The sequence below is a fragment of the Nicotiana attenuata genome, chromosome 12 (genome assembly GCF_001879085.1).
Source record: "Nicotiana attenuata strain UT chromosome 12, NIATTr2, whole genome shotgun sequence".
Classification (NCBI taxonomy): domain Eukaryota; kingdom Viridiplantae; phylum Streptophyta; class Magnoliopsida; order Solanales; family Solanaceae; genus Nicotiana; species Nicotiana attenuata.
This window is the reverse complement of record NC_032000.1, coordinates 20,714,290-20,722,539: the sequence shown is the minus strand read 5'-3', so window position 1 is coordinate 20,722,539 and position 8,250 is coordinate 20,714,290. Positions and strand designations below refer to the sequence as shown.

At 37.5% G+C, this 8,250-nt stretch overlaps 1 protein-coding gene across 1 annotated transcript in view; it reads right to left on the bottom strand.

Moving 5' to 3' along the window:
* Positions 1 to 710, bottom strand: part of LOC109235395 — a 9,301-nt gene extending 8,591 nt beyond the window's left edge. Inside the window, exon 1 of the mRNA XM_019401486.1 lies at positions 496 to 710. The gene's annotated coding sequence lies outside the window, so the exon portion shown is untranslated. The remainder of the gene's footprint in view (positions 1 to 495) is intronic.

Here is an 8,250-nt window from a genome sequence, read left to right as displayed (position 1 = left end):
ATATATATATATATATATATATATATATATATATATATATATATATATATATATATATATATTAAATTTTGAACACACTTAGCTGATATTCCTGGCTTCATCACTGAACCAGTGGGTTGTGAATACCGGTTTATACCAAAATAATAGAGTTCCAGTCAGAGGCAGTGGATGCATGCATGCTGGATCTGCCTAGGCTCAAAACATTGCCTTTTCTACTCAATTATGATCATTTACTTGTAACCAACTCATTAAATTGTAATAATTTGAAAATATAACTGTACTATTTGTGTTTCTGCTTCGACGAAACCACTACATTATTCAACTAATAAACACGACAAACATAAGTTACTAGAAAATGAGTACAATAACTGCAATAATTAGATAAACAGAAACTGTGAAGCGATAGGGATCCAACAGATGCAGAATAGGGCTTTGTGAGGTATTGGATCACTACTTAATAGAATGAGAAATGAAAATCGGAAAGTGAAGTGTAACCTGATCGGAGAAGTCGCCGGAGAGGAGAGCCGAGAGGTTGCGATCGGGAACACGGTGGTGGACCGGTGGTGAGTCGGCCAAACTCGGACCGGGTTTAATATGTGCTGGGTGATAGGCTTTGGATCTGTGTCAGAGGTTCGATTTTTTAAGTGCTCACTTCGTTCAGTTTTTGAGTTTTTAACAATGACAATACCCAACGTGAGGGAGTACTTGCATTTTGAGTGACCTTAGCTAAGAGTACAAAGGGAGATGTTATTTTACTACTACCGCTGCTTTAATTACTTTTAACTTTGAACTATTTTCATATAAATAAAGTTAAAAACTCTCAAAAATATGGATATATATAAAATTTGAAATTAATTGTTGATCCATTCATTAACAAGTGATCTCTTGATTTTTGAGCACAAATTTTACACTTTGAATTAAAGTTTGTAGCACAAATTTAAACAACAATAGTGACAACTTTAATCACGTTATTGAAAGAAACAATAAAGCACCGGTAAAATGTAGAATTACTTTTGGTGAAATTGAAACTTAATTTGTTACAATCTTATAATTATACAGTTTTATGGCTTTATAAAACGCAGAAATTTGGCCAGCAGTAAAACTCATATACAAATGGCCATTTTCATAATTTGGACCCCCAAGATAAACAATGGTTCGTACCCAAAATTTTACATAACTTGTTTAAAGTTAGGCCCTGCTATTGTTCAAAGTTATTCCGCCCTTTCATAACTTTGAGCAAGTTATGCCTTGTAAATTTATTCTTGCAAAACTTATTTAAATTGTGACAAAAATTAAAATTTTAAAATGATCCTATTTGTAAAAATCTCCCGTTGTACCCTCTTCCACGTTCGGCCCAAATATCTCGTTATTGCAGGGTGATTTTTAAAAAATAGCCAGACTTACAACTGGTCGTTCAAAAATAACTCAATTTCAAAAGTAATCTAAATTTACCCACTTTTTATGTAAAGATAAATCTGAGCGAAAACACTGTTCAAAACCCGGAAGATACTCCGGTATATTATGCTGGAGTTCCAGCATAAGTATACTTGAACTCCAGCATATTATACTGGAGTTCCAGGATAGTATGCTGGAACTCCAGCATAATATGATGGAGTTCCGGCATAAATACACTAGAACTCCAGCATAATATACTGGAGTTCCAGCAAGTATAATGGTCCAGTATAATATACTGGAGTTTGGAGCACCAGTGCTCCAGTCTCCAGTATATTATACTGGAACCAGCAAAGTATACCGGTCCAGCATAATATGTTGGAGTTCATACACAAGTGCACCGAACTCCAGTATATCATGCTGGACCGGTCTCTATTGCAGCAAAACGGTGGCTATTTTTTATTGACTTGGTAAACGCTGGCTATTTTTTATTGACCAATGCGAAAACTGGCTATACCGTGAAATTTTGGCGTTATTGCAGGCATTACTATACTACTGGGCCAATTGTAGGTAACAAAAGAAGTCCAGCTTCACATTTTGGGCCCACAAATCAACTGTTCCGGCTTGTAGGATCATGCGGGGTGAAGTACACAAATAGCGTTTAAAGTGGATGGTATTGAAAAATTTTTTCACGCTTGCCCCATGAGGATAACTTCAAGTTTAACTATGGGTGTTAAACGGGTGGGCCGGGCCGGGCCGGGGTGGGTTGCTATTTTTGGACCCGTACGGGTTACGGGCCGGGCCGATTACGGGTTGGGCTTAACGGGTTCGGGTTCATCCGAGTAAAAATTGAACTGTAAGGGTTACGGGTTGAGGGGGCCGGGCCGGGCCGGGTTTAGTGTATTTTTTAATTTTTTTTTGTATTTTGTATAACTATTGTAAGTTATATTAATACAAAGTATTAACATAAAGAATACAAGGAAGATGGAAAAAAATTGCACTTACAAATTGCAAGTGCTACATTTATTTTAAAATTCAAACTTACAAATTAAAAGGTTTACATTTAACAACAAGTAAATTAACCAAAAAAGAGTAAATTCAAAGGTTTTGCATTGCCTTAGTAAGTTCTTCATAATCAATATGAACTGAGTGACCTTCTTCTGGAGTGTTAAATTCGGATAGGTTACCATGTGTTAATATATCTCCAAGTTCCTCGTCTTTTGGGCTATCAACATCTTCACGACCTTGATTTCTTCGTTCCGATCTAATCCAATCTCTGAAACATACTAAAATTTCCAAAGCATTGCTTCCCAATGAGTGACGGGTGTCTCCAAGTTGTTGTCTTGCTTGGCTAAATGCACTCTCCGATGCAACAGTAGAAATTGGCACATTCAGCACGTCCCGAGTCATAGCGAAAAGAACAGGAAATTGCTTTCCATTCTCATGCCACCATCCCAACGGTGAAAATTCCTTTGTGCGAGGCTCTTTTTGCTTCTGCAAGTAGAATTGAAGTTCATCAATGTTCCTGCTACTGGTTTGAGTGTTAGAAAATGTAGAAAAAATATTAAAACTATCAAGGCATTCTTCATCATCCACAGTAGCAGAAGTGCTACGGTGCATAGTGGGATTAACATTGCCTACAGTACGAGCATCATCATCAATTACATTTGCATAATAATTATATAATTGTTGTAAATAATCATTTAGCTTGTTCATAGAAACATATAAATCTGGGGTTTTCAGTTGGTCCAATCTCCATATAAGTATATAAAGCATTCATTAATTGGTGACAATCAGACATCTTAATAGAAGGATTTAAAACAGCACCAATTAAGTAAATCGGAGGAATTGGAAAGAAATATTTTTTGAATTTTGCTTGCATTTTTTCCACAACATTCTTATATTGTTCTTTCTTCTTAAATTCAAAGAGTAGAAAAGAAATTTCAGCTATATGTACTAAAGCCATAGTAACAGTAGGGTAATATGCTTCAGAAAACTCAACAGTAGCTGTATAAAATTTATGTAAAAATTTAACAACATCATTAATGACCTCCCAAGTACTAGTTGTTAACATACGGTTTGGATCAGTACAATGCGCATTAGCAACTTCAATTATTGGGAATCTATATTTGTAGCAACATTTTAAAATATATATGTATAATTCCNAGGGTGCCAAGGTGTTTTCAAAGATCGATCTGAGGTCTGGCTACTATCAGTTGAGGAGTTAGGCATCCGATCGTCCCTAAGACAGTCTTTTCGGACTCGGTATGGGCATTATGAGTTTTTAGTGATGAAATTTGGGCTGACAAATGCCCCAGCAGTATTCATGGATTTGATGAAACGGGTGTTCAAGCCCTATTTGGATTCATTTGTGATTGTTTCTATTGATGTATCTTGATCTAATCTCACAGTCGAGAGAAGCATGAGCAGCATCTTCGGGTCGTTCTTCAAACACTGAGAGACAACCAGTTATATGTTAAGTTTTCAAAATACGAGTTTTGGTTACACTCAGTTGCCTTCTTGGGGCACGTTGTATCAGCATAAGGTATTCAGGTAGATCCTAAGAAGATTGAGGCAATCAAGAACTGTCCTAGAGCCACATCAACTATAGAGATCTGGAGTTTCTTATTTGTGGAGGGGTTCTCATCTATAGCAGCTCTATTGACCAGATTGACCCAGAAGGGTGCCCTGTTCAGATGGTCGGACGAGTGTGAGGCGAGCTTCCAGAAGCTCAAGACAGCTTTGACTACGGCACCGGTATTGGTGTTACCCATAGGTTCAGGATCTTATATGGTATATTGCGATGCATCCCGAGTTAGACTTGGTGCGGCATTAATGAAGGATGGCAAGGTTATTGCATATGCTTCACGACAGTTGAAGGTTCACAAGAAGAATTACCCTGTTTATTATCTAGAGCTGGCAGCCATTGTTCACGTGCTGAATATTTGGAGGCACTATCTTTACGGTGTGTCGTGTGAGGTATTCACGGATCATTGGAGTTTGCAGTACTTGTTCAAGAAGAAAGAGCTTAATTTGAGGTAGAGGAGACGGTTGGAGCTATTGAAAGACTATGATATCACTATCTTGTATCATCTCGGGAAGGCCAATGTGGTGGCTGATTCTTTGAGTAGGAAGTCAACTAGTATGGGCAACCTTGCGTACATTCCAGTTGGTGAGAGACCGCTTGCATTGGACGTTCAGGCATTGGCCAATCAGTTCGTGAGGTTGGATATTTCTGAGCCCAATCGTGTTATAGCTTGTACGACCGCTCGTTCTTCTTGTTTGAGTGCATCAGGGAGCGGTAGNTCATTATCTTCTATTCCAAAATTTTCTTGTAATTGTTCGTAATCTATATTATCATTAGGCGATGTTTCGGGAACATGTGTAAATGGGGTATTACTATTACTACCAGATGCTAAAGCACTACCTCTTTTTTTATTTCCCCTACCAGTAACTTTTCTACACGCTCTTTTAGCAGCATTAAACATATTGTAAAAATTAAAGTATAAGCTAAAATTAAATATGCAATTAAAATAGTAAATAAGAGAAAGAGTTGGAGGGAGTGCACCGAATTCGACAATAAATTGAGCACTTGATTACGCAATTCCGATGTTACCACGAACAAACGTCAAGCAAGTATTTCAATTTTGAACTTCAATTGTTCAAACTTCAAATTCCGAATGATAAAACACGATAAATTAAATTCAAGAAAAGAGAGCCAAATAAAATTAGAAGATGAAATGATGAATTGAAGACTTGAAGTCTTGCAAATTAGAGAATGAGAGAAATTGAGATTGAGAAATGAGTATTGAGTGAAGAAATGAAGGGGGGGGGGGTTATTTATAATTTTAGAAAAGGTTAGTTTTGTAAATTGAAAAAGGGTTAAAAATTAAAAAAAAAAAAGGCTATTTATGCAATATTTCCGTTGGCCAACGGACCAAATCAAGGTCTGACCATTGCCAACGGTCAGTGGGGCCCACAAATTTCGAAAATTAAAAAAAAAAACAAAAAAAAACTAGTCGTTTGAACCGGGCCGGTCCGGGCCAGTTAACCCGGTAAGAGTTACTTTTCACTCTTCCGGGTTCAACCGGGCCGGTTACCCGTTTTCAAAAACTTAAACGATACCCAGCCCAGCCCAGCCCCCTCTAACCGGTCCGGGCCGGTTCCGGGTTTAACCGGTCTGGGCCGGTCTGGAACCGGGTCAACCCGGCCTGTTTAACACCCTTAAGTTTAACAAATATTACCGCTTGCTTGTCCCATGGCAACACTTTTAATTTTAATCTTAAAGTTCTGCCCACGGGGCAAGTAGCGGTTAAAAGTTAAAGACCACCCCAAAAGTGTCACATCTCTGCAGTTTTCGTTCTACATTTTGGAATTTATTTACATAATACAAGAAATTACGGATGGACCTTTTTAGAATCACCACTTGTGTATTGACCCGTTTAAGATAATTTGATAAAATAGCCCTGCTGCCAGCAATTTCAAGTCGCTATCAAAATTTTGAACCACGTTACCAGAATTTTTCCATATGAAAAGTTCTGTTTATTGCCATATTTTGTGATAAATCTTGGTGATCACCATATAAAACTTTCTGGCAATTGTCATATTTTTGCAAAATGCTAGTGATCACCATATGAAATGTTCTGACTAGAAGTTGATATTTATCTTTCACACTGCATGTTGAAGCATATTTTGCATAACTGAACCTAATGACGATTTCTGGGTTTGGAAAAGTGTGGATTTTCAAGAACGAGAATCATATGATATGTTGGGAATTTCTTATAATAATCATCCACGCTTGAAACGTATCTTAATGCCTGAAAGTTGGATAAGAGATAAAAAACGAGTCATTCTTCAATCACAAGCGAACAACACAAAACAAAAAAGAAAAGAAAAAGAGAAGGGAAGAGATCGAACTGAACACATACATAGCGTATAAGCAAGAAAGGAAGTGAAAAGACAAAACAAGCAAGTCAGGACTCAGGAAGAGAGCAGGGCACATCCATGTTCAATATACTCACAATAACACATACCAACTCAACACATTTTTTGCGAGCTTTTCTTATTTGCGTTGTAAGTACTATTTTTATGCTAGTTTCTTCCACGATATCTCATTGACTTAACTTGTATATTGGAGATGTGTTTTATTTAGTGAAGGACGACAAGATAGAGGAATACATAAAGATGTCGCATACGATGGCATATGAGTCTTCGCCCTGCGGCCGTGACATATATATATATATATATATATATATACACACGCACACGCACACGCACACGCACATTATAATTTTTCGATAAAAGATACGTTCAACTGATCATTCCTCCATCAATGTAGCGCTATCCCTGTCTATTTGGGCTTGTTAAACAGACTCGTTGCATGATAAATAGTTAACAACTCATGGCTCATTCGTGATATGATGGATACAACCAATCAGAATTATAACCGAGAGAGTGATATTTACATGTATGTTGAAAATAGAGAAACTTTCAGAAATCACTATTGTTTTAGTGGTTATTAGCTAGTTGTAGCTATCATTTACTATATTACTTCCTATAGCTATGTTTTCAGATTTTTTAGAGTGTATTCGATGCATTTAAGCTATTGTATTCATAAATACAGTAGCATTTCTAGGCGTGAAACAGGGGATTACAGCTAGACAGATTTTTGTATTCGAGTGTATTCTACTGTATTCATGGCGTGAAACGTGAGATTTACGAGTCGATTGGAGGTGGAATCTAGAGGAAAAGCGGTAATTGAGCAGTGAGTGGCCTGTGGATCGAGGTAAGTGTTGTGTCTAACTTTGACTTGAGGGATTAGGGATCCCCGACTTAATTGCTATGTGAAAATCCATGCGTGTGGCGTATAGGTGAGGTGACGAGTACCTATGCGCCGCCAAATTATCTGTTTAGCCTGTTCCCTTCCCCGTTCCTAATTTATAGTCTTCCTGTCTTAACTGCTACATGTTTATTGGTGTTTCCATGTTTAATTGCTTGTTTTTAGATGTTGTTTTCTTTATTGGTATTAACTATTTCGTAGTTTCATTGTATTACATTATTTGTTTAAGTTGGTTTATCGGTGTTTCATGGTATATTTTGATTGGTCTCGTTGTGTAGTATTAATTGAGTGAAGTTTCATAATTGTATAGCCTTCTGTTTGCTTTGGTTTGAGGCTTAAATATTGAGGAGGAATAAGGGTGAAATGTGATTATCTGGTGGGATCGAATTGCGCGCCGCAACAGGAGGAATAAGGGTGATATATTGAAGAGTAATAAGGCTGGATTGTTATTGTACGGTAGGATCAGGTTGCATGCCACAACAGGAGGAATAATGGTGATATATTGAGGAGGAATAAGGGTGAAATGTGATTGTCTGGTGGGATCGGGTTGCGCGCTGCAACAGGAGGAATAAGAGTGATATATTGAGGAGTAATAAGGGTAGATTGTTATTGTACTGTGGGATCTGGTTGCATGTCGCAACAGGAGGAATAAGGGTGGATTGATACGAAGTAATAAGGGTGAATGTTCATATTGTTACTGATTATATGGTGGGATCGGGATGCGCGCCCACGGACCAACTCGAGGCCTCAAATCATGCATAACAACATTAAAACGATGAAATGCACCTTAAATCAAACTTATTGAACTTTCGATTTCCAAAAACTCGCGCTGAAACATATCAAATCAACTCGAAATGAACTCAAATTTTACACACAAGTCCTAATACATCATACGGTGCTACTCGTACCCCCAAACTACCAAGCGAAATGCAAATTCTCAAAACGACCGGTCCGGTCATTACCTTAAAGGAGCATAAGCAAAGAATGAGAAGCTAAATTGAGAGCATAAACAAAGAATG